The sequence below is a fragment of the Pyrgilauda ruficollis genome, unplaced genomic scaffold (assembly GCF_017590135.1).
Source record: "Pyrgilauda ruficollis isolate IOZ18807 unplaced genomic scaffold, ASM1759013v1 scaffold2, whole genome shotgun sequence".
Lineage (NCBI taxonomy): Eukaryota > Metazoa > Chordata > Aves > Passeriformes > Passeridae > Pyrgilauda > Pyrgilauda ruficollis.
This window is the reverse complement of record NW_024519206.1, coordinates 17,278,431-17,306,230: the sequence shown is the minus strand read 5'-3', so window position 1 is coordinate 17,306,230 and position 27,800 is coordinate 17,278,431.

The window sequence follows — 27,800 nt, the reverse complement described above, 5'->3', positions numbered from 1 at the left end:
AGGCCTACCACGGTCTCTCTGAAGCCTGCCCACACATTTTTAACATTTAAAGACAAATGCACACCCAAAGAAAGCAACTAATTTACTCTGTGTCCATAATCCTTCCTATATTCTCTCCACCAAAGCACAGTGCTTTCCATTCAAATGTGCATTAAGCCTTCCATTTCAATGCCAAACCTGAATCTAGGACTTAAGAGTCTTCTCATGGAGCACCAGCCCCACTGTGGGATACAACAAAGTAAAGTAACTATGACAATAATAACAACTAACACTAATCACTATCACTGGCTTTAAACTCTGTGAATCTGTTCTGCTTTTGCAGCTGTGCTGTTTCTTCTGAGGCACCAGTGGTGCTGCCAGCAGCCCAAATGTTAGTATTAATTCAACCCACCCTTCCTATCCAACAAAAAGTACCATATCTCCAGATCTGCATAGCTTCTGCATTTGTGATGGCTGACCCCCAAAAAGAGATAGAAGGAGAACAAAAGTCACTAAAGTTACCAAAATATACAATATAGCTACTGTTTCAAACAAACAGGTTTGAAGCCAATATAATTTCTAACAGTATCATCCAATGTTTTATTTGCTTTAAAGTTGTCATCCTTTATTGAAAACAATAAGCCTTCCAAAACAAAGCAAAACAACACAAAAGCAAAAAAAATTAAAAATTTTTAAAAAGAGAGAGAGAGGAAAAAACCCTCACTTCATGTTTAAAATTATTTACTATAGCTTTAAAAGTAACAAATGAAGCACTTGAGTCTCAGATGTGCAACCAGTAGGGAGTTGGCTCGATGCATCAGTTTTTACACCTCTTGCAGTTAAATCAGAGATCCAAATGTAAAATCTAGCACTCAGAGGTGAACTTATAACACTCCCTGGAGGAGTGTGTCCATAAACCATTCACTGGATTACACTCATCCATACAGTACTTTATTTTATAAATCTACTCCCCACCAAAAAAAAAAAAGTAAAAAGAGAAGGGAAAAAAAAAAAAAGAAAAGCTTAAATAAGGTGAAGTTAAGGTTGCGTAAACTATAGATCATTTTTGTCATCACTTGTCTAAATCTCTGCTTTCCTTTTTGAGATTTCATCAGTACAACTTTCCGGTGTTTTTATCTCAAATGGATTTGTTTCTCCAAATTTGTGTCTTGGCCAGAAAAGGGATCCAAAAACACCCAATGACATATGTGGCACAGCCACGCGTGGCGCAGGAGCACTCCCAGGCCTTTAGCTCAGCACAGCTAAAACACTTTCGAAACTGCTGCGCTGACTTTTCTGTGGAATGTCCTTAGTGACAGTTCTTTGGGAGTTTCACATTACGCCTCATGTTCTTATGAGTCTTCCAGACATGAAGTCTTTCGCAATGTATTTCATAGAGTCATGGAAGCATTAAGGTTGGAAAAGACCTCTAAGATCATCAAGTCCAACTATTAACCCAGCACTGCCAAGCCCACCACTAAATCATGTCCCTAAGTGCCACATCTAGACATCTCTCAAATACCTCCAGGCTTGGTGATTCAGCCACCACACTAGGCAGCCTGTTCCAATGCTTGACAACCCTTTCTGTAAAGAAGTTTTTCTTAATATCCAACCTAAACCTCCCCTGGTGCAACTTGAGGCCATTTCCTCTCGTCCCACTGCTCGTTACTTGGGAGAAGAGACCAATCCCCACCTGGCTACAACCTCCTTTCAGGGAGTTATAGAGAGTGGTAAGGTCTGTCCTGAGCCTCTTCTTCTCCAGGCAAAACAGCCCCTGTGCTCTTTCAGCTGCTCCTCATAGGAATTATGCTCTAGAGCTTTCATTGTCTTCCTTCTCTTCCCTGAATGTGGTCCAGCTCCTGGAGCATGTATGTAAACGTGCACACACTGTGTATGCGTGCCCACACACATGTACAGGTACAAACACATGCACACAAACGTACACAGAGTCTGGGGCTAGAACTAGAATGGATAAAGATCATTATAGCTTCACTGAATTCAAAGGAATCTCCATCAAATGAGAAAACCTGAGGACAATGAACCTGCCTGTTGGCCTACTGACTATTTCAAAGTTGACAGAACGTAATAAATGTGAAGATTTCCAAGGTCCTTCATGATTAAGAAAAGGAAGCATATGCACTAACAGAAAGAGTGGGAGTTTTGTTCCAGTGAATACCATTCTCTTCACTGACTACCACACAGCTCCCACTGTCAGCTTCTTCTATGTCTCTTGTTTTATTAAAATTGCAGAATGGGTGGCTTCTGTGGCTTAATAGTAGTATTTGGTTAGACAGTCTCCACAGACCAAAACTTGTGTATCTTTTGGAATATGACAGTTATCCAGATTTCCTACATTTACTGTAATTTCTCAACTATGCCTGCATGGATTAATTATGCTCCAGGAAAGCTTCCTTTGATTCTCTACCAGTTGTACACCACAGTCTAGAAACAACGTTAAACACAGTTCCTAAAATGTGCATTAAGTTCTTGAGAATTTTTTTAGTTGTCTTATAAAGTGACATTATTGAAAGAAATATTTCCAACTTTCAAATTTTTAAAACTTGTCATAATGCTTACCTCCCCCAATTCAATTCAAACATAAAATGGAGTTCCTCTTCTAGTGGTTCAAGTTCAGGAAAAATATAAGTCAACAAAAATCTCAATTCCTCTATGGGTTCATCAGACTTTGATGGAGGTAGAGATAATTTTTCACGCTATTATCTAACACTGCACTCGCAGTTTACCCTCAAGACCCTTGCCTGCAGCTATGAAGATACACACTGAGAACACACTGGATTTGCCACTGGAATGTCCAGCTATCACAGGTCCATTTCTTGCTGCAGTGGGGATGGGACCAGCAGCCAGATCAGCTCACCTGCAGCTTCATCTTCCTCTCCATCTTTGACTGACTGCAAACAGTGGGTCAAACTAACACCACTATCAATGTCATGTTGATTCATTGCATGACCCCCACCCCAAGGAAAGATGTGCTCTGAGAATATGCAAAACTGGCTAACTCAATTAGTCAGTACACATAATTATGCCCTAAACTGTTAGGAAACTGAAAAGCCTTTTTGGTTATAAAATACAATGGGAATCTAAATGTTACGGTCAGTAAGACAACAGAGCATTACTTATGCTGCATTTTATCTAGTCCTTGAATGCAGCTCTCCCCGTTCCTGATGTAAGATTTTCATTAGCCATTATACAGCTGAACGGGAAAGCCAAGCCAGAGAACCAAACCCACTCAAAGACACAAGCACGTTAATAAGTTGACAGCACATGCTATAAAATACAACTGCGGGCCTCTTACGTGAGTCACAACCAATAACTTTTACAGCAGGACAGGCAAAAAAGAGCAACCACCACCCCAAAAAATTAAGAGTGTCTTGGTGAGCAATAACAGGTAATGGTTTGTTCGTCTGTTTACTGGCCAAGCTCTAGAGAATAATCTTCTCCAATTACACCGTTCTCACGCATCATGCCATACTTCAGTGACCACATCTCCGTGTCAGTGTTTTTTAATTCTTTTATCTCCCCTAATCTTCTGCTTTAAAGAGCTACCCTAAGTCTTTGCTTACATCATTCTTCTGAATTTCCATTACCACAGAAAAACATCTGCCCCTATTAATTTTTGCAGTGTATTTTGTGGTATGTTATTGCTTTTTTTAAAATCAACTAATAAAATCATATCAGAGAGTTTTTCAGTGCAGCCTAAGCAAACACTGGTGTGTGACTACAATGAGGTATAGTACAGTGTGCAAGAGAAGTCAGAGGCTGAAATGAGAATACAATTTCCCATGAGAGACTTCTATGTTCGAGCCATTTAACTTTAAAACTAGTTCAATATTTGAACAAGACACTATTTTATTCCCATTCAAAGTTTAAACACAGATCACTTCGAAATCAATCATAAATTCAAACCTCTTTATTTTACAAACTGCTTCAATATTTAAAAGCTTTTTTTTCTCTCTTTAATGTAACTGCACCTTCAAGGCTGCAGAAGCAGAACTGACTTTGAGATCCTTAAGAGCAATGCTATTTTCCTGCCAATACATACAAAAGGCAGTTCTAGGAAAAAGAAAAAACCCACAAAGGCGAGGCTGTGCTTTGCTTCAGAGTTTAAGAACAAAGTCTGGACAAAGAACACACAGCCCAAACTAAAGTAAATGAACTTGGTGCGGGTGCTTTTCAGGGCACACCACCATAATTCCTTGTTACTGCACTGCTTTTGTCCTCACCTGCGTGCAAAGAAAAACCAGATGAGTGGGATCAGTGTAGGCAAAAGCCAGCCCTCCTTTAGGAAGGTACAGAGTGAGAAATCTGCAATTCAGAAGGAGGATGCAGAGCCCATTCGTGGCCCACACGGTGGCTGACAGTGCAGAAATTGATGGCTCCAGCTCCGCAACACAGAAAAAGTAACTCAGCCTGGTGAAATAGCAACATTTCACACCCATATATCATTTCATTGTGATGATCTTAAGAGTTCTTGGGGGTGGATGTTACATTTGCTTGTTTTTAAACCTTAAAACTCATTATTCAGATGGGCAACATACCATAGAGAGTCGGTAATGGAGAGGTGAAACCAGGCAAGTTCCAGAACTGTGTCAGTGCCAGCTCTTTGGCACATGCCACTCTCATCCAACTAATTTCAGCACCAATTTGTTTCTAAAAATTATCTTTTGTGCCCTCATCTTTGTACAAAGCTTTTTTTCACAAGTCCAGAGCATACAGCTCAGCACAAATGTAACACTACAAAAATACTCATATCAAGTAGAAAAGACAAACTGATTGCTCTAAAGCAAACAGATATATTAACCCCAGGGTTGCCCTGTTCTGGTTTCTGGTCAACTACAGTCTTCACAATCAAGTTAGAAGACCCCTTTAAAAAGGATTAAGCATCTGTTCTATTAAGAGACCACAGAACAGGAGCAAGAATTAGGCTGTGTCTTTGTGATATCAATGCACTTAACCACCTATGGCTTTGTATGAACCCAGGAAGTATTATTTGGCTCTATGTATAGCAGCATGATAAACCTGGCTGCATGGGTAGTCATGCTGCTGCACTAGCATCTGAATGACACCTTTCCCAGGAAAGGGCAGCTGCCATTCATAACCACCTCTCCTTAATTGAAAAATGAGGGGCCCCTATTTCCAGGAAGCCATAGGCCAAGAGCATTAGGCAATAAATGAGCTTTACTTTTTATGTGTAACTCCAAATAAAAAGAAATCAGTTGTAATCAACACAGCATTAACATACTGTCTTGTAATATTTCACATAAAACATGTCACTGAAAACTCAGTATTGAGCAGGAAGGAATTTGATGAATCAAGTAGATGAAGCCAAGATGTAGTTATTAGATGCATTACATCTTTAGCACATCATCTGTAAAAATGTCCAGGGTAAACTAACGCTCCAGGGGAAACCTGACCTTTAAGAGGCTCCCTAATACTACATCTAAATTAATGTCAGTGACAGGCACTTCAATCTAAAATAGCAGGGTTCTTTCATTCTATCTACACTATCTATTCATCCATTTATTTGTGGGTAAATGTGTGTGTGCATAAATGGATTTGTGTCATTCTGCCACTGGGGGAGTGGGTGGGGGACAAAAAGAGCTCATCGATTTTTTTTATTGTTATTTCTATTCCTTACTACTCCTGTGCATATTGTTAGTTTTCTAGGATTCATTCAGAAACCTTCCAGCAAAAAAAAAGGATAGAAAAATTATTTTTTATGGTAACTAAATACACTTCTCCAAGGAGGTATCAAACCTTGAAAAACAAACATGCTTGAACCAGAGCAGGATGGAACTCTTGCAGCAATCAATAGAACAAGGAACTCTGAATTTGTTTTAAAGAGCTGGGCTGGGCTCTGACATGACCGGTGGTCAAGATAAAAATCATAATTGAGATCAATTTTGCTGTTTCAAAACAAAACACTGAAAATAAATACAGTAGAAGATGCATTTCTGCCTTGGAGGAAAAAAAAACAAATGAAAAATACACGGCAAAATACCAATCATAGAATAAATTCATGGCTGTTAGTCAAATCAGTGCTAACTGTAATGGCCAAACTTTCCCTCACTTCTATTTTTCATTCAGTTTTGGCGGTTTTATGACCAAGGGATGAGGCCATTGCAAAGCAGCCACTCTGATGACCTTCCTCCAGGCTTCTTATGGTGCTCTTCCTCCCTTGCCAACACCTCAGAGATGACCTAAACCATCTAGACCTGTGGTCCTCTGGCCATCCACTACTCAGAGACAGCTGCATAATGGTGTTTTCAAGAGACACGTCTTCATGCAATAGAAGCTGAAACCTGTTCCTTGATGCAAAGGATTTACACCTTGCTTTGAAATGAGGACAATCACATTAGCTAAATCCTGGTGGTGAAGTAAAATTGTTAAGTCCTTTCACATTTTGTTGACCAAGAACCCTTTTATTGGAATATGATTCTTTTCAAACCTCTAACTGGTCTTTATGCTGTGAAGAGTTACCTCACATTTTAGTTACTTTATGTGTGGTTATATTTTCTTACAAAGACACAATTGATCAGGAGTTACCATAATCCCACACAGAGACGTAGTCCTAGAAGCACTCAGTGCATAAAACATTAATGTCAGTAATGCAGACATGACAAGTTTCAACTCTCCTTTCAGCTAAACAATCTGCCTCTTTCATACTAACATCACTGTTCAGCCATGGGCTACATAAACAATGTCAAACCTGGTTTCAATATAAAGTGAGCACATTAATGTTCCCACTAATATACATTTCCCAGTAACCACTCCATTAGATTGCTCAGTTCAAACTGCATGACATATCCCATAACACATCAGCCAGTTCAGATTCACAAGTTCAGAAGATACAGATATTCTAAGTATTAAAAAAAAAAGAACTTTCTTCTGTGTGTACTCAAGAGCCCTGCTAATACAAAAACTCCCATGAGGCTCTCAAAAAACAAGCCTGTGTGGAACACAGCCCTCCTCTGTTCAGTGAGAGGGTTTTTTTGGGTTTTGGGTTTTTGGTTTGGGTTTTTTTTTTTTTTTTTGATGATGATCTTTCACTTACTTTTTCACAAAGACTAAGTAAATGGACACAAAAATAAAGAGGTGCTGTTGAGAGCAGATAATCCTTTCTGTAATCTCAGATAATGTATCCAAGACTAGTGGATCCAGGGATGTCTCTCTTTAACCTATCCCAAAAGCAAGTCAGTTGAGAGGTTAAAAAGCTTCATGTACATGATGTAAAAATTCCCTGATTTAGTTCACTACAGACCCTTTAATTATAAAGCAAGACCCTATCCCAGACACTTGCACTTTGTCTTTTCCCTCACACCCACTGACAGCACAGCAGCATCGGTCTCAGGGCAGTGGACATGAGAACTCCCCCACTGCAAGGCGACCCCACGTGAGCCTCCTTAACAAGGCCGTGCTCCCACAGAGCACAGTGCACATGCTGTATGAGCAGTGTGCTACAAACAACATTACTATGGCCTCCCATGTCAGTCCGGGTTATAGGGTGGTTTATTATGGGCTGGGGACCAATATCCTAGGAGCTCACACTTCCAATTTTCACGTTCAGCAGCTGGAAAGGCAAATATCCTCAGCCAGAAAGTTCATTAACCTTGAGATTTTCCATGGCCAGACTTCTTCAGTATTGCAGCAAGATGCAATTTTACATTTGGGTTATGGGGTTTTGAAGTATTTAATGTAGCTGGAAGCCAACAAATACCAGCTAACCTTATCCCTGAGCTTGATAGTGTGTTGTGCACAATATAGCCACTTTGAAATAACATGACTTTAGAACTGTTTATGCTTAACGCGTTGAAATTAAACACACTGAGTCAGACATGCTAACTTTTCTATGCTGTTGAGTAACACTTAATACCTTAAAGAAGTGAGAAACAGGAAAGAGACTCAGGGATTTAGAGAGCAGCAGGGAATTTCCATAAAGCCATCTGATTTCTCAGAAGGAAAAGAGCGAAGGTTGAAAGTGAAATTGAATTAATCCTAGAAATACGTAATGTATGCCCCCCAGTAATCAGACAACGGGGAGCACTCAGCATAGATAGATCAATCTTTAAATGAAACAATACCCACTATGAAGTCCTCTGACTCTTCCAGGTTCACTAAACTTGACCCAGAATACATAAGTCTGGACTGGCACTGATCTCATAGGGCACATCCTCAGAAGGTGTAAATCTGAGCAACTCCACTGACTTCAAAAGTCTGCTGAGGCTCTAGCTCCAGATGTCTGTGTGCAGTCATGAATTCCTGACTTCACAATACTTTAACACACCTAAAAGAGCAGCAAAGGCAAAAGTCTTTGCACTTGTTGTTAAGTAAACAATTACTTAATATGTTAAATAAAATTAATAGCTGAAAATATTCTACATATTCTGATCAGCAGTTGAGATTTATCCCATACATTCAGGTTCAAAGTAATTTTGCTTTGTGCTTCAAAGCTCACTTTTAACTTCAGCCAGCTACCACTGTCAAGTTTCCAGGATAAAGTTCAATAAGGTTTACTTTCTAAGAGTTCAGCTATTAACCTATACCACACACTTTTTTATGTGCAGTGTGCCTACTGAAATGCAAGTCTTCAGAATATTGTATCATGTCAGTCAGAACAAGGTCTGGCACAAAACCCCCAGTCAGGGCTATTTCAACCATTCAACAGTCCAATTACTTATAGTATGTTGAACCTTCCAGCTCCATGAATGTAAGGCTGCTTACACTCAGGCAGCCAGGGTTGCACTGATAGGGTTGTACATCGTGAATTATTTTGTCAAAATACAGTGTTTCAAATGTAATTGCCAGAAGAGATGTAACGTGTAGGCTTGCAGCCTCAAGTGCAATTTCCTGGCAACTACAATGGGGCGAGCCTATGGACTAACACATGAGCAATTCCAAATTAAAGTGATGCAAGTCCATTTACATTGGATCTGAGTAATATCCCTTCATACACAGGGTTCCCTGAAACTGGAAATAGAATAAATTAACATGAAATAAATTAACTTGCAACATTTAGCATCCAGGTGAAGATGCTACCAATTAGCTGTCTGTGTAAGTCATTCTGGAAGATGGTATCTACTTTTTCTTTCCTTCTCAGATTAGAAAAATAAGCAGGACCTGCAAGGCCTTCTAAATCTGCTGAAGTATGTACTCTAAAAGATGCCCAGAAATAGGATTCAAAGGTCCTTACCATGCTCCATTCTTTCTACAGAGTTATGAAAAGAGAACACCAACCAGAAAGAGAGCTGTTAGAAATTGTTCTTCCTACAAATTCCACCACCTCAACAGAAGCAGGATTTCAGGTGCTTTCTGCCTGTACAATAAAGAATGAATTTTCCATTGCCACCATCAATTGATTTCTCAGAAATTTGGGTTCAATTCACTTTGCATCATGCACTCCTATTGTTTCAAGAATTACAGCAGCATCCTATGATAAAAATACAGAAAGAATTACAAACACATGCCCCAGCAACAGCCCAGCATATCTTATGTTCTAGTTGGTGAATCACGCCAAGCTCTCACATAATCCCCTCCAAGGTTGTGGCTCTCCTACTGTGCATGTGCATGGTAAGCTGGTGGGACCCCAAGTCATCATGGGCTCAGATGAAAAGACAAAGCAAAGTGCTGGATACACTATTTTTCACAAAGTGAGAAAATAAGATTTGTGCAAGAGGAAGAAAAATTACGTACCAGCCCTAGATACATCACTGAGTGGAATACGGCATCAAAATGCTGGGGAAGTTGGGAGGTCTTGCCAGAAAACTGTTGTGCTACCTGTCAGGAACCTGATTCTCCCAGAAAGGTATAGAGGTACAAGTGTAAACAGGTATGAGGATTCAAAATTAGCTACTAATTAGCTGTGATCCACTAATAACTGAGCAACGCTATGGCCTCACTTAATATTTTATTGAAGACCATTTCCTTGAAATGCTATTGCTACAACCCAGCAATTCAGTATCTTAACACCAATTTTTAAAAGACACCTATTGTCATCATCTTTTGTCTGGTTTTGGCCATTTAAATCTAGCATTGAGGGTTTCCCTCCCACACATACCATTCTAAGCAGCATCATAAAATCTTCTTCTGCCACACCGCTTGGAGATTTAGGGGATCCACAGGATGGAATAATCTGGTTTACCTAACCCATAGTGCAATTGATTCCACTTGGGTGGCTGACAGAGAGCTCACTTTCAATCTGCATCATGATTTCTTCCCTGCCAAAATGCCGCTGCTGAGGTGCCACCAGCAAGGCGTGTTGTGTAATCGAGACCACCGTGCCCGGGGCACGCAGAAAACTGAAGGCTCCTCTGTGCCATGCAGACATGCCTACACTTGGAGAGGCAGAGCTGACTGTAAGCTGCTTCAGCCACTTCCCTGTGAATTATTTTTATTTCTGTGGCTTGACTTCTTAATTTCCTCTCCCTCTCTTTTCAAGTTGATGCTGTAATACGGTCACACTGTAGAAATCTCAGTCAGTGCAATATTCTGTGGAGCCACACAGCCCTCCGATATTTAGGTGACTGCTCCTGATTCATCAAGGCTTCCTCGATGCCTTACAACGTCTTGGCGAGGTCACAGGGTGCAGGCTGCAATTTCCTTCGCCTTTTTATTTGTATTAATCAGGAGTTTGGGGACTGTGTATCCCTGTGTTTGCTGGCCGGCTCCAGGCATCACTGCATCACAGCGGCACCTGGTGGGACGGGGCAGGGCTGGAACACGCCGCTGCCCACCCCGCAGCCCCTGCAGCGCCCAGACATCCACAACAAAACCAAAATTAGCATTGTTTTGCTCTGGCAGGTCTTTTTAACATCTGTTGCTGTGAAAAGTTCAAAATTAATATCACTGAACCCTACCCTGGTACTTGCTAAAGAGATGCAAAATGCTGGATGGGGAACAGACCGCACAGTAAGCCACATCTTAGAAACAGCCTGCAACCCCAGGGATCTGGGAGATGCTGCACACAGCACCAAAAGGAAAACATAGCCTGATAAATAACTCATCTCCAAGGCCTCTCAACTTTTGATTCATTAGACATCATTAAAAATTTATAAAAGTATATTAGAAGTAAAGCTCAGTTCAACCACCCACATGTATTCTAGCAACAATGTGACACATTGAGCCCTTTTCTTTTGATTACTGCCTTCAATCTCATCATTTTTATTTTATGGGACGCAAAGCATCAAATTCAGCTTCAGAAATACAATGTTCAAAATATAGTAGCCAATAAATGTTTCATCTTTTTCACAAACTAGACCTTAAAGAGCTTCAGTTATTTATTTTTATAGCAGCAGCATACATAAGTGTATGACACAGTAAAGGATACTGATCTCTGAAGACCTCAGATTATCTTAAACTCCAGAAAATCGATATCAAATCCTGTGTTTACGGCACTTTTCATTATTTATTTTAGAGCCTAAGGAAGTGGACAGTGGAGACTGCCAGTTTTGTAGAAAAAAAACCTAGCAAAGTTGCAGTCAGATTTATAGGTCAAACACTACATTACGAAAGAAACCATTTGCCCCCAAGAGCCAAAATCACTGCTCTTCACCATAAGCAGGACACTTTTATTAAAAGTCTGCATGCTGTTGTTACACCTCCATCTAATTTAATTCAGTCCTTACACCCTGGCCAACACAGAGCCTGTGCAAGGTGTGTAAGGGCTCCCACACAGGTACAGCTGCCTTGGAGAGGCACTGGAATTTGCAGAGTGCAGCTGGAGCTGAGGGTGTTGCTGCGATCTCCACATGCTCACACACCTCAGCATTGATGCAAATGAACACCAGGCATGTCAGACTGTCTCCGCTGCTTTCAAGACTACCAGCCCTTGATTATTTTTTCAAAAGTGCAAGTCCATGACGTACATGAGAAGGGGGAGGAAAGTAAGTAAACGGAATGAAAGAAAAAGTGTAGAGAGCTTGAATCCTTAAAAACACTTGGATGGAGGGAACATCCAAAGTGAGAAAGAAGGATTTTTATCTTAAAAAAATCCACTCTTTGCCTTATGGTTGCTGAGCTAACTGAAGAAGAAAACTACTAAGATTTATATTAAGCATTTAACTTTAAATCCCAAATTAACTTAAGGAGGTTGATTAAGAAAAGAAGAAATAAAGTCCTAAGGAGTGGACAAATTAAACTACAGAAGTTCTGGTTTAAAATGCAAAAAAAAGGCCATGAAAGAAAGAGGCTCTTACTGTCTCTGACTGCTCTCAACATACACTTAGAACCAATCTCTCACTGCTGTAATGATTCTAACACCATTCTCCTGTATCTCAAATAAAAAATGTAAAAGATAATTCTGATTGTAAGCATCCCTCTTTTCCCCTTGATACCAACATTAAAATGTTCCAGAAAAATAGTGTTGCTACCATATAAAATAACTGCATACTCTTCATATTAAATACTGTGATCTGTTCTTATGATATGAAGAATTGTTAGAATAATTGCAGGCACTGGAATAGTCCTGCAGGGCAGGGACTAGAAACACTGACAGGAATCGTTTTTAGCTTAAAGATGAGATATCTAATAGAAGGTATGTTTGAGGTTTACATGAGATATTAGACATTCCTATTTATAACATATAATTAATTTGTGGAATGCACTGCTACCACAGCACACTGACATCAAAAGTGCAGCAAAATTCAGATAAGGTTTAGATAGATAACATGAAAATGAAGTGTTGCACCAGAACAGATTTAGGAAACATGGAGGATTTAAGCCTTTTTGCTACACAACACAGACCAAAATCTACTGACATGATTTTTAAAAAACCCTACAATTTAATGTGAAAGACATTTTAAAGTTTATTTTTAGAGTTTCATACACTTTTGTTTTAAATACCCAGCTCCAGCCTGTCTCAAGAGAAAGGACAGCTTCTGAGATGGACCACTGGTTTGATCTGGTATGGCAAGTCCTATATTCTTATGTTCCTACCAGATAATCGGCAGTAATTTGAGTGACAATGGATGGGTACCCATCCTAGGGAAAAAAATATTCTATCATTCTATTTCTCAGTGCACTGAACTGAATTATGTTAGGTTAAGTGTTGTCACACTGAATAATCTCAGGCTGTATCACATCTCCAAAGACACAACTCAGTGTAATGTGTAGGACAGTGCAGTCAAATTTGCTACAGATGTGAACTGAGGGGTGGGGGGGGAGGGATATAAGCTTGAAGTCTAGCACAACTTACAGCACCTACAACAGTAGTAAAAACCGTGTTAAAATATTTCAATTCAAAATTCTGTCCAACTCCAGGAACAGAAATTGCTCGAAGATATAAAACACTTGTGTTTCCTCTTTCCGCCTCTCCCCAGCCTAACTTCATATAATCATGAACTGTGTTTAATGTCAAAGAAATTCATAGGCATCTCTGATCAAAACACTTGGGAGGGTACAAGTAAACTGAAGACCCCTTATCTTCTTGGAAAAACATAATCATAATAGGTCAATATTACAAATTCATTACACTGAATTGAATTAAATTATTTTATTTTGTCTATTAAACACAAAAACAAGCTCCCACAAGAGTCAGGAGTGAGTCTCAAGATTTCCCCACTCCTTGGAAGCTCAGGCTTGGTTTCTATAACTTGAGTCATTCCACAGAAAAGATGGGATAATCTGCCTCAGCTATCTCTGAGATTACCATAATTTTTCATTGAATAAGAAACAGGTAGGAAAACAGAAGACCCATGTGCCTACAACCCGCATCATGACGCTCAAATGTTCATCCCTCTACATGAATGATTCTGTTTGCTGTTCTTGCTCCTTTTTGTTACTTATGGTCACTAATTACAAATCAGTAATCACAAAATTAGTATAATTTTGTGAAGCGCGTTTTGCAAAAGTGTCACCTTTGCAGAGTTTTCAATTTAAGTATGACAACTATAGGCAAAAAACCCCCCACCAAAACCTCCCAAGCCCTGTCCTTCATTTAGACAATGTAATGTGTTTAGATGAACTCTTTCATGCCTAACCACCCAAAATCCTTAGTGGCTTAATTGCACATATTTCCAAAGAGAAGCTGAGCAGGACATGAGCAGAGGACGCTTCTGCATGTGAAGGAACCTTGTCTTGGTGACTACCCAATGCCGACATCCCAGCCACTGTCCCCCAGACAGGAGAGCCCTGTCCCCAAGATGATGGGTAGGTGGCCATGGATGCCAGACAGGAGAAGCACTGTGTAAGCCACCACCAGTCTTCCACCTCCCTCTTTCCAGGGGATTATGGGCAGACAGATACTCACATCTGGGAGCTTGCAGAACTGAGACCTGGGTCTGTATTTTAGTGTTTGCTTTTCAAATCATGCACTTAAAACAAGAATTTGAGGACTCCATAAAAGAAAGGTTTTTTACCAGCTCCTACAGCCCCTTAGCTAGCAAGTTGCAACACTGAGATTTCTCATTTGGCTTTTCATATGTTTACGCAGAGATTCTCCAAAAAACATCTTGAGATTTGATGTCTGACAGCTCCACTTGCTTTTAGAATCCTCATATCATGCACAAGAGGGTTTGACTTTGAAATAATAGTTCCTTATTGTTATCGCTTTCTGGAATATTTTTATTACAGAATTAACGACGTTTATGTGGCTGTTTCGTTACCTTCTAAGAACAACAGGTCAATACTAGCCAAGAATTCCTTTCAAGGTGTAATTCAGCAGCCACCACGACTCATCCCAGTTTCTGCCATGGCAGTACTGCCATTTTGACCAGCTCTACACTGCCTTTGCTCTGCAATGCCGCAAGTAGTTCACAAACAAACAACAAAATGTTGCTGGCACCATCTGCTCCTTGGAAACCTGCCAATCATCATCCAAACCACTGAGAGGAGCTTGTGCTGGGATTTACTTTGTATCTACCCTTTCTGGAGGTTTGGCTTTTGCTGCTGTCCCCAGTAGCCCTACCAGCAGCTGTAGAGCGAGCTTCAATCCATTTGTGGGGAAAAAATCTGCAATCTAGTAACAATTTCCATCATACTCATCGAGATGACCTCCTCTCCTCAGCTTACAGCACATGTACATCACTGGGTCTGCAATGACCCAAAGTCATGGAACATTTTGTCCTCAGTAGTTATAGCTAACCTGGACATCATGAACACAAGGAACAGATACAAAAGGTGTGTTTTGCCAGTAACTGAAATTCAGCCACTTTTGAAAATGGCAGAGCAGATCTTAAACACACAGCATCCTTCATTAGGCTTTCGGAGAAGAAGTGGAGGCTATGGTGTATGACTTTCACAGTTGAGAGTAAATAGACAGGAAGCTCACAAAGGACGATGTCACCAAATTTGGTCCACACACTAGAGGTAACAAACCTCCTTATAAAAATATTACAGGATTCACATGTTAAGATATCTCAATATTGAAGGGGAAAAAAAAGAGAAGGTAAAGAAAAGAAAAATGGGGCAGTGTGCTGTAATGCTACCAGGAAAGAAAATCCTCCATAAATTCCATACTGACACTGCTAACATTTACCTGAAATGCCATTTATTAATTTATTATAATCAATAATAACTGGTTTATGAGATCACAAATGCACAGTTCACCTCATCTATATTTATTTGTAATTTACGCACACAAAGCATCATTTTGTTCTACTATTTTTCATACTACAGCTTGTTTGGGTTTTTTTTACTACAATTGATATTGCATTGCTAATGCCTCTGTGAGTCTCTATTTACTGTAACTCTTGGCTGCCTGTGTACAATGGCAGCAGGCACTGGCTTCAGTGCTGTGACATATCTATTTAATTAACCCAGCTGTTCTCTCTACAGTGTGAAGTACCAAGCAATGATGCCATACTGGAAAGCACGACTCATAAAACCAAAAAAAAAATTGCAGTGCCACTTGGAAAATGAAACACAAATAAGTCTGCTCAAAAAAAAAAAATACAGATAAACACATCCCTGTCTGCCTTGACAGGCCTCTGCTATTCAGTTAGATACTGCACAATGTCATTGAAGACTTTTAGACGTACCATTTCTTTTTTTAAATCCACCTCCTTCATCTTGAATAAAATTAGCAATTTATCTGCATGTGAACAAAAATGGACCAGTTTCTTAAAATAAAAAAAATTCAACAGCAGGCCTTTCCTGGCAGCAGTGCTCTTTTACCTATGCCACTGTCCATTCTTAAAAGTGCATAAGACATAAAATAGGAACATCTCCCAGTGCAGGCTGATACTCCTTTTCCTTGAAAGCTCATAATATCAAAATCAAACAAATTGGTCTGTTTGTCAAGCTGTCACTTTGCAGCGCGCTGAAGGGAAGGAGGAAAAATAAAGCATTCACTGAAGTTGAAGATTATGCAGCCATTGCACATGAACATTACAATAAATATAACTTAGAAAACATCTCCAGCCTCAGAGTGAGCTGGGCCTCAAAATGAGTCAGTTTGCCAATTAAAAAAAAACCAAGCCAAAAAAGAACAGCACCATACCCAGTTTCTTTGAGACCTGCTGTCTACACAGACACACTGGATGTGAAAATTAGTTAATTCCTTTGGAAGAACAGCATCCACTGGAGCTATATCCGTATTCAAGGGTGCCTCCTGACAATGACAACTGGGACAAATGAGACACGGCAGCTTCAGCCAGTCTCTCCAGTCCTTCAGCAACCTCGAGAGCCTCAGCTCATACCCAGCTGGAAATTAACTCAGTTACATCAAGTGAGGGACTGCTTGATCTCCTTAAGTGCTGTCAGACCCTTCCTGCACTTTCAGCTGAGACCTGAGGAGGCTGTCAGTGGTTCCTGGACTGAGGGCATTCGTGCCACCCATGCCAAGGTACTCAGCACACGCCATGCAGGGTTTCCTTCACCCCCCTGCTGAGGAGTGCAGAGGACAGCCCCTTTTAGTGATGTGCCTACCTTGTGGGCACAGCTGTGCCATGGAATGAAACCAGACAGTTCATTTCAAAAGCACTTCTAGCCACTGATTCAGGGTAAGGCTACTTATGAAAAAACTTCCCAAATGCTCTAGAATACAAGTAATTTAAACAGATACTGGTATAGTAATACAGTCTGAATAGGATTTATTGAAGTTTTAAAAAATATTAGATTTTATTTGCTGATGAAAGGATCTAAACCTTGCAGAGTTGCTGTTCTCACAGTAATGACCAGTAACAAGAGAAGGGAAAGCTCTCTAACATCACCTGGCCTTTTATGCTCTTGGCTATTGCAGCAACAAGAGTTCTCAGGATTTTAAGCACAGCAATGGTTCTTACTGTCATTAAAACTATGTAATACAAATATATATCTAGTGAAGTGTTGTAGTGTTATACACACGCTCACATCTATAGGTAGATGGACAGATATGTACAGAGCTTGCCTGTAAACTGAGAGTGGAACAAAAATGGCAAATTTCTACCTACCACACCATCTTGTTTCACCTGCTAAAGTCAAGATCAGGTGAAGAAGTCCTATGCTAGTATTTTATTTTCTGAAGTATCTGAACAATGAAAGTTTCTTAAAATACTTCACCCAGGGTACCTATCCAGAAACCTGCAAATTAGGAGAGATGCACCTAAATCTATTTATGGTATAAGGTGGAATACGAACCTGGAAGCCAATTAAGTGAAAGGAAAAACATTTCGATTGATGTCGACATTCAAGGCACTCAAGAGACTGCATTCCCTGCAAGTCAAGAGCAGAGAGAAAGAAACAAGAAAAAGAATTCTCTATTAGAAGACCATCCTACAAATGTAGACCTAGAAATGTACTGACCTTTCCCGTGACCCTTTCAGAAAAGTGATTTTTGTGAAGTCTTTGGTTTTGTAAGCACAGCATTTATCGTATTTCCCAAACCCACAATATGCTTTGTAGCTCTTCCCTGAAACAAACCAATCTACACAAATATTTCAAGCTTATTTTTTTAATTCTCAGTTGTTCATCACTACAGTTCAGTTTTAGCATTACCTTCTTGTAAGATAATGCTGCATGTCCTCATGTCCCTCTCAACTTTGGGACTACCACTACATGACACACAGTCCAGTAAATAATGCAATTCAGAATCTCCAGGAAAAGACATATGCAACTTTCATTTTATCCAGAACTGACTGACTGAAGTAAAATTTCACTCAGCTATTCAGATTGGCACAGCTGCTAGCAATGGATTTCCCGACTATTAAATCCTCAAGCTGATCCAGTAGGAAAAATCCTACTTCACCAGTGGGGTGAAGTAGGATCATATTCCAGAACAGTACTAATTGGTTGCCTTATTCCTAATATTTTGCATGAGGATATAATGGTGATCCCTCAACCAAGAAACAGGGCAAAGAGCAGCTCCTTAGAGCTTTCTACTTTGCCTCCACCAACTATTGTTTACCATCTTTCATGACTTGAGAACTTTCTCTTCACAATAGCAAAATGAATACTTTGCCCAAGAATCCAACCTGGCTGCAAATAATTAGTTTACATAAAGAAACTGGAACACTTGATTTATGTCAGCACCCAGAACCTACAGTCAAACCAAACCTCTGATTTGTGTCTGCAATATTTGTCTGCCATTGCTGGGTTGAAAAAAAACAGTGAAAAAACTCCTAAAAATGACATAACAATAGATTCTATACAGAGCAGTTCATGACACATACTTCAGTAAGAGTCATGAGAAACAAAAATTAAACCAAAAATGAAAGCCAGGTTAACAAAACATTTTCATTAGTATGACGAAAAATATGAATCACTACTTTTTCCTAAAGCAGTTCACCCACTTTAGTTGAAAATGGCAGAATCAAAACAAAAAAAACTACTGTTGTAAATGCCAGAAAAAAATAATTAAGAAAATATTCAGAAGCAAATAAATCAGAAAAGGAATACTAAGATTCTTGCATGCATTAAGAAATCTGCAAGGACAAGCAAAACACTAGCACTGAACTGAAATACTCTAACTTTCTTAACAGGGTGGCAACTAGTTAAAGACCAGTTGTTCCTTCAAGATAAGCAACAACACTATTTCCACTTTAATTTCACCTTAATTTTAGATTTTCATCCCACCATTTCCTTGCCTAGATATTTCAAATATGTTTACCTTCCGCAGCATTGCAGGGAGGTTAAACTTTCCTTTCTTGTTAATTTTTCTAGTTGTCCTACTTAGCTGCAAGCCAAGCACTTGAGGTTCAACTTCAGAGCAAACTCGTGTTACTCTCAGCTCCCTGACCCCCAGTCAAGGCAAACCTACAAGAGTATCCTGAATTTTTCTGCTGATGGAAGTTTTCATCAGTGAAGAACCAGGCACCACAGACCATCACTCTTCCTCATGTGCTCCATATTTCAGCACCCTGACTGAAGCAGTAGCAAAAGGGAACTACCAGTGAGCACAGTAATTCCTAAGTAGGTCACCACTGCATTTCAGAGGCGAGGGCAGTTTTACAGAACACAGACACCTTTGCATTCTGTAGTGGTAGGAAAAGGTACTTTCCTGAGCCCTAAGCCAGGCCAACTGGTTCATCCCATAATTACTGTATTGTTATGCAGTAACCCACCCCAATTTGACTAGGGTGCCATAAATCAGGCCTCACATTCAGGGAGGCTGTAAAACCATCAGTGGCAGATAGCCTGTGTCCAGCTACGGTCTAGTGAGAGTGCTCTGAAAAAATTGACAGTAGGAAACTTTACCACTGTCATCTGCTGACCAAGGCAAGCACAATGTTTGTGATACAAGGGGCTGATGCCTACCAGACACCCAGGAGGGAGCTGAGGTGCAACCTTTTGCTGCAGAGGTCTCTCTCGGCATTCACTTTTATCAGCTCCAGTGCAATATTTTCAAAACCTTCCCCTGGGTGATGTCCTTCAAGCCTTTTCTAGGTATCCAGTCTCAAATTTGATTTTCTTCCTTTTATTCTCCCGATTCTTCAAAGATCATTCCAGAAACCTGATTTGATTAGAAGTCTCTTTTAACGTAAGCAATTCATCCTCACACACGCGGAACTGTTGATTCACCTTTTCTTTAATTTCATTTTGCCTGACTTTCATTTGAGCTATCTCAATTTTAACCTCTGTTAAAGCTCCATCTACCTTGTTTACTGTTTCTTTGATTTGAAAGATCTCCTCCATTAAGTCCTTAAGCGACAACTCTGTGGCCATTTTTGGCTCCAGCTGTTTGTCAGGAGAGGTCAGCCACTGCCTCGGTCTTTTATTTGTCTGGAGCAACATTCAAATTGTTTTCAGAGCAATTGTTTTCTTCTCATTTCCTGCCATCTCTGTTTGAAAATAATAACGAATTGCCTCAATTCTAAGGAAGGTTTCATCGCTTTACTTTATTATCAAGAGCAGTGAGAAAGGCTGTTTCAGAGGTTGGCACCCTGCACAAATTTCCTCAAGTCTTGCTTGAGGAATAATAGTGAAGGAACAGTGAAAAGTTATCTTCTACATGTATACAGGATTCTGCAAGAAAGCACTTGAGGCTTCAGAAAATTCACCTTCTGAAAATCCTGCCAGGCGGGTGAGTATTAGATCTTCTGAACAAGAGGGCCAGTAGCAAAAATACTTCATTTAAAACTTGCATACTAAAACAAAGTTCCTGGGTTTTGGGGTTTTTTTCTTTTTTTTTTTTTTTTTTTTTTTTTTTTTTTTTTTTTTTCTCCCAGCTCTGGTTAGCAGGATCAGTTCCTTAGCAGGACAGGAAGCCTGAGGCAGCTCTGGAAATAGGTTTCCTGCCTCGATAGAGTTGCCAGACTATCTTTTCTCCTCTAAAGACATACAAAATGTGCTCAAAGGAATGCATCCAACACACAGAACTGATGAAAGAGTAGCTTTAGATCAGAAAACAGCCTTTCTCAAACAAACCTTTATACTTTGGTCTATTATTTCACGTCAGTAAGGAAGATACAGAGACTTAAGATGTGTATTTAAGTGAGGGGGTTGTTTGTTTTTACAAGTATCTTTACTTTAAATCATGTCCCAGCTGTTACTAAGCACACCTGAGAATTAGCATGCTGTAGATTAGTATTTTACCTTAAAAATCTAGATATTTTTTCATTTTGAGCACACTGTTCCCTTCCCCCTCACGTACACAAAAAAAATGTCACACTGAGATTCATGCACTACCCTACAGACACAAAACCATATTATTTTGTATGCCCTCCCAGGGGAAACATATCCCACCTTTACTGGACACTTCTCTTTAAATGATATGAGTCCTTATCTACAGGAACCCTTCCCCTCCCTGGCTGAGCTCAAAGGCTGGATAACTAGCTTATATGTGATGCCCTATCTCTAAGGCAGCTAATCTGAAGTGAAAATGAATCTCACACTTACACACTTTTTTCCCATGTGGATTCATTTGTAGTTTTAACATTAAATTTCTGCTCCATTAAGGAGTGAAGCTGTGTTTTTATTAGAAGCTGTTTTTCTAACACTACAGAATCTCTACCATATCAAAGAAATGTATTTCAATATCAACTATAAACAATTTTTGCAATGATTTTATTACAATATTGTGACTTTCTTGCACTACAAACCTGTACTTCTCAAAAACAGAAAAGCAAAGTTCTATTCCTGACCTACTAAAAGACACCTAGCCATACAGACTCAAAAATACTTAAGTGGTTTACAAAAGTCCACAGAATTAACCTGACAGGCAGTTTATATTTTTGACCTTTGGCTTAACGGAGGCAAATATTTGCAGAGAGAAGATGTGTTATCAGGTTCTTGCATATACAATCTCAGGCCAGTTTCTTTATAAGAAGGAAACGTCACATTTGTCTTTTTCCATCCCAAATGAGCATTTTAACACCTCCCACCAGAAGGAGAATCTTGATGTAAAGTCTTAATATATACTCTTCATCAGAATACTATAAAATTTTTCAGTGATAATTACAAATCTCTAGAGTAGGAATGGAGTGGGGGGGGGGGGAAGAAACATCAGTGTACATAAAAAAGACTAGTCACTTTTGCTTTAATCCATAAATAAGCAAACAAGCAAGGAAATTTTAATACTTTCTTCTTGCATTAAAGAATGAACACACAAGTGTTATCTCTCCTGGTGCAATCTATTTGGAATGTCATAAAACAGAAGACAAGCCACCTGGGTGTTGAGTCCCATTCTCATTGGGGCCCCTTTTTACAGCCAGAGCAGGGTAAGGCAGCCTCTGTGTCAATGAAACCAAGCTCAGATGGATGCACAGCCAAGCACAGGGGCTCCATAGCTGTAGCTGTTAGGAGAAATCCAGAACAGGATGTAGGAAAACTGTACAAGCTGAGTCTAAGGAGACAGAGGCCACATCTGGATAAAAGATTAAATGTAAGTGTGCTATACACATACAGGAGAGAAAAATAAAATTACTGGGACCTAAACTGAGGCATATCACAGTGACAGCACGAAGAATAAACAGCAGCACCATGAGCTATGTTTGCTTACCAAGCAAGGAATGAAACTTTATGAAAAATTATCATTTTAAATGACCATAATGCTGGGATACAAAACCAGCACATTTGCAGACTGATATTTCTAATCTTTACTTAATGTCTGTAGTAGCAATTGTGTAAAATAAACCACTAAAAATTCCTAGCCAAGCAAAAAGCCTGATAATTTAACTTCCTGGCTTGGCTTCCAAAGACTAATGCAAAGTTTAGTAGCTGCACAGTCAAATAAATCTTTCAACTGCAGCGCTTTTTTTTTTTTTTTGAGAAAATGGTAAATATGGTATTTTCCATATTATATACCAGAACTACAGTCACAACCCAAGAATGTAGATCTTTCAACCATTCATTACAGAAAATATTGCTTGAGGGAAACTGCTTTAAACTGATTTATGTGGTAGACACCCCAGTCAAATTGGACAATGTGGCAGATGGTAATGGATTTATGCATATTTATGTAGCATGTATTTACTTGTCGACTTTGTTATCCATCTTTTGCCCCTTCCAAAAGTAGATGGCAATTTATAACAACTGTGATGCTGTGACTGGCTGACACTCCCTTTGCAGCCCTTTCCTCTGGACAGGCTAAAAAGCAGCATCCTTTGTGCAGCTATTTTAATTGTTTTACAGTTTTATTACAAAACATCCTGTCTGTTACACTTGCTTCCTGAGGCTATCATAACAATGTTAGTTGCCACTGCTTAAATCTGCCTCAGGGTATCTGTTTTTACAGTTACAATTAAAGTCAGTATGTAGTTCACCAACATGTTAACATTAATTTGTCTTTTAATTTATTTGACCTTTTAAACTAGGCAAGTAACTGAGGTGAGGGATGCACAAAGTTCAGCTGCTATACATTTTTGCAATAAGGTGGTTTTAGGTTCTTTTCCACCAAAACATTCAAGTGTTCAGTTGCAAGTGCTTTTATTTATTCTAAATCTCTTCAGGAAAGGCAACATATATTCACATTGCATTTAATTCATGCACGTGTTTTACATAACACTAACGTATATACCACCAGTATAATCTTTAAAATTCATAACAGAGCAACTGAGGAATCTGAGAAAAGTTTCTAAAACCATGATGCACTAAAACCTGTACAACTCTTACAAATCCTTATATTACCAAGGATTGTTTACAGAACACATCAGAACTGATGCCAAAACAAAGAACACAAGGGACCAAACTATCAGAAAGCAGTAAACTGCTTTGGTTTTGGAGTCATTTTCTCCTGCAGACATGGCAAATGTAAAAAAAAAAAAAAAGATGTTATCAGTAACTTCTGCTGCCCTTTGCTCTCATTGAAAAATGCAGCCCTCTATCTGCATGCCTTACACTGGTGTCTAGAATTTGATGCAAAAACACCCAGGGACACATTTCAATATTTAAGATGACTTATATATGCAAATACCATTTTAAAAAGTTGTTATAAATAAATGCAGTTTTATATTGATCACCTATTAATCTAAAGTGTATTTAAGTAAGTCTCCTAGGCTGCAGGAAGAACCCCCAACAAAATTTCAGGACCACTTTAAGCTAAGTCTAAGCTATGCTGGCACAGCTTCTCCACGTTTTTGGTAACATGCCCTTTGCCTATGGGCATCATTGTGAGCTGCTGAGTCTGTCTGAAACCTTGATGAGAGGGGTACCACCCACATCAAGAGCACTCCCTGGTAAATTAGACGCGGGGGGATGGTGAGGAAAGACTCATCAAATGGTCATTTAGTGTCAGAACTATTCAAGCTCAAGCAAGGGGCAGTAGAGAGGGAGGGAAGCTTGGGGGAAAAAAAGGTTAAAAAGGAGAAAAGACCAAATGAAAACAGCCACTACTATCTAATAAAAAATTAATCCTTATAAAAAAGAGAGGAATTCATTCACTCCCTCCTGGTTGATTGAAGCATTTGACTCCTTTTCTCACAAACCTCCCCCATGACAGCCAAAGCTTTAAAATGCTATTGCCATCTTCCTCCCAAGTTCCCAAACCTCTCTCAGCTGCAAAAGCCCTTACTCAGCTGTGGTCCTGAGCATCTACAATCTCCAGCCTTCATTTCTCTGCACCGTTTAGTTACGCATCACCATTTAATACGAGTAATTACACCAAAATGACAACCAAAAAAAAAAAAAAAAATTTTTTTTGGATGAGAGTAAAATACAAGGGATTTTGAGCATATTTAATTTTGGCATCAACAATAGAAATCCATTTTGCATCTATGTGATTCAATTTTAACATCTGAATAGTGCATACTATTCTTAGAGATACACAATGTCACTAAAACAAACACCCAAATTTAAGAAACAACCAACCAACCAAACCAACCCAGGCCAGTTGTGTATCCTTCTGTTTCCCCTGTGCTGCCAGCAGAACAACCAAGCTGACATGGGATTTAGTGCAGCGAGCTGTGGAAATAAGAAATCAGGCTGTGCCTCACCTAAGCACTGAGGCCACACAATATGAAGAAAAATGCTAAGGCTGGAAGTGGTTGTCGGTCAATTACTCACCCTTTAAAATCCTATTATCTTCCAATTCTGCCGAGGAAAAAAAGGCACTGCTGAACACAGAAAGGCAGAACAAACACTATCTTTTTAACCAAATGTGTCCAAAAGAGTTTGTCTCTCCATATGGTGCCAGTCACCCAGCTGAAAGGCTTAGTTCTGACTGGGTGGCTCACAGCACCAAGCAAAGTTAATGGCATTTTAAGAAGAGAGGTGTATGTGGCAATATTTGACTTAAGGCTGTTTAGCACACCGTGGCTACAGAGTAAGCAACAGAGATGAATTCTAGATAAAGCAGATAAAAAGAATGCAAAACCTAGCCAAAAGAAAGACTAATGCCTGCCAGGTAAAACACAAAACTATGTGTCAAGAATAATATTCAGTAATGAGGCAGCAAGACAGATTCAAAATATATTTCTAGCAGAGTGGAGGATCAGTGCTCTTGCCTTTACACAAACCTGCTTGAGTGCCTCCACATCAGTGTACCCCTTTGACACTGCTGAAGGCATAAATTGTGATATACTAGAATAAACTTTGCTCTGGTTTAAAGAATAAAGCTTTGCTCTGGTTTAAAATGTGATAAACGATTTTATAAGTTGACCACCAACAGGATATTTCTCCCACAGTCTGAACTCCAAAAATCTTCATAGCATCCCTCCCTGTCCTCATACTTGTATCTCAACAACAATAACATTTAACATAATTAAAAGAGGGCCACTGCAGAGGGACTGAATTTTCCCCTGCCCTGTGGAGATGAGACTGCATCACGTGCAGCCTGAAGGGAAGCAAAGGAGACCACAGGATCCTGCACAGTTCTCCAGAGCTGGTTGGTCCACAGGACCATGAGAGAAGGAAAACAACTGTGTAAGGTGTGTGCTTACAGCTGCTCTTCCCCGGCAATATCGGTGTGAGGGATTATTTCCCAGGGACAGAAGCCCTCTGCTGGTCAACGCTTTTTGTAAGATGATTTACAGCAACTAAATGCACGCAGGTTTCAATTTGTCCCTGGTTTTCCTACAAAAGTAGAGCCGTGAATGAGAAACACAAAAGCAGATTTCACTTTCCTTTTGAGGAAAAATCCACAGAGTACAGCAATCAAGTATTTTTTATTCTTATTAAGTGGGTAACTTCTGTTTTGTTATTTCAAAAAAATGCTGTTCACCCCATAGTTAAATATGTAATCAGTTTCAAAAGGTCTTCATGACTTAAAACAGTGCTGACATCACATATACACTCGACGCCTCTTTCACTGTTCACACAAAAATGACATGAACTATTCAAATAAAACATGTTACTGACATAAGTACTCAACCCTGCAATTTGTTCTCCAGCACATGTATTTAATATTTAAATGCATTAAATTTTTCAAACTTTTAAATATTTAATATTGCTATTACACATCTGAATTGTATTTTAGGTTTTCAATATTATGTATAAGCATAAAAAAAGGCTTTACCTCACCTTCCCACGAAATGAGAACACTAGTCCTTAAAGTAAAACAAATCTAGTTTTGATTTTGACTGTGAGCAGGCCTCCTAGATGCAGTATTGAAACTGGTTAATTGTATTTTTAGGGCTAATTCTATTTTTGGTACCTGTTCAAAAGTGGAATGATTTTCCTGGGAGGGATAGGTAAGTAATGTTTTTAGATGCATCCCTCAAAGTTCAGAATAAAGAATCAATTCTTGATTTCTTCAAAATATGAAAGGCTTGTTCCAGCCAAAAAAAGAGCCTCTCTAGACAAGTCAATCTTCAAATGCACAGACTTCATCATGCAAACAAATACACAAACACACACAGGATTCCTTGTCACAACACCACTCTACAGCTCTTATTATTTATTTATTGTTATTACTGATTCAGTCTAGAATCAGCCTTTACAGTCTAGTGCTTTACTCATGCACCAAGACTAAAAGTTGATCCTGAACCCTTATTGTTTTCATTACAAGTTCAGCATCTAGCATCTAACAGAACTCTGAAAAAAACCACTAAATTTTCATCTTCACCTTCCTTAGTCCAAAGCTCTTAGTCCACAATTTTGCAGTTCGGTGCATTTATGGCTGTCATCTTTAAATCTACCCACAATAAAGAAACCAAGGAAAATCTATAAATAAAAGACATCAAATCAGGTGCAGTCCTACAGATGCAAATTTTGTTATGTGGTGGAAGCAGTATATTTTTAAATCTATACCAACAACCAAACAGTAAAGCAAAGCAATACAGACCATCTACAAAAGAGACACCTTAACTAAAAAACTATTTTAAAATCCAGTACAGCAGGATTCTTATAAATTAAGCTAATGCCATTACAAACTAATTACAGAAGAATCCTTCTGTCAAAAAAGGTAGTGACCAGCATGGCACAGCACACCACTTCTGCACCTGTGTAACCCTAATCAGCTGGTCAATACCAGACAAGTCACTGCTTGGCTGACAATGTATACTTTGTATGTCAGTCAAAAACTCACATTTATCTACTGTGAGTCAGCAAAATGGAATGTCTATCCAACCAGCTCAAAAATTCTGGCTCACAGGTACCAAAATTTGCCCATGTATCCAAGTTTAGCTAGCAGCGGAATCCTTTTTCCATGGAAAAAATATGCGAATGAAAGCACAATAGGGCTCTCCTAGAGGAGATGCAGTAGTCTGCCCTCAAGATCTGAATGACTACAACAAAACACCCAGTTCATCACTCTTGTTAACTAATTATTACAACTGCAGCCAATAGCCTCATTCATGTGCACTGAATTCAAGTTGCTGATACCTTAAATCTGTTATATTCTTATTTCTTAGCATCTAACTCTATAACCCCAGGCAACAAAGCTCTCCTATGTCTTTCCTGAGTGATTTTCTAGAATTTTTTTTCAGTGATAAAGAGAATCTCTATTAAATTATATTACACTGACAACTACTCATGTCAAGAAGAGGACTGATTCTTCAGGCTCAACACCCAGCCTTCTT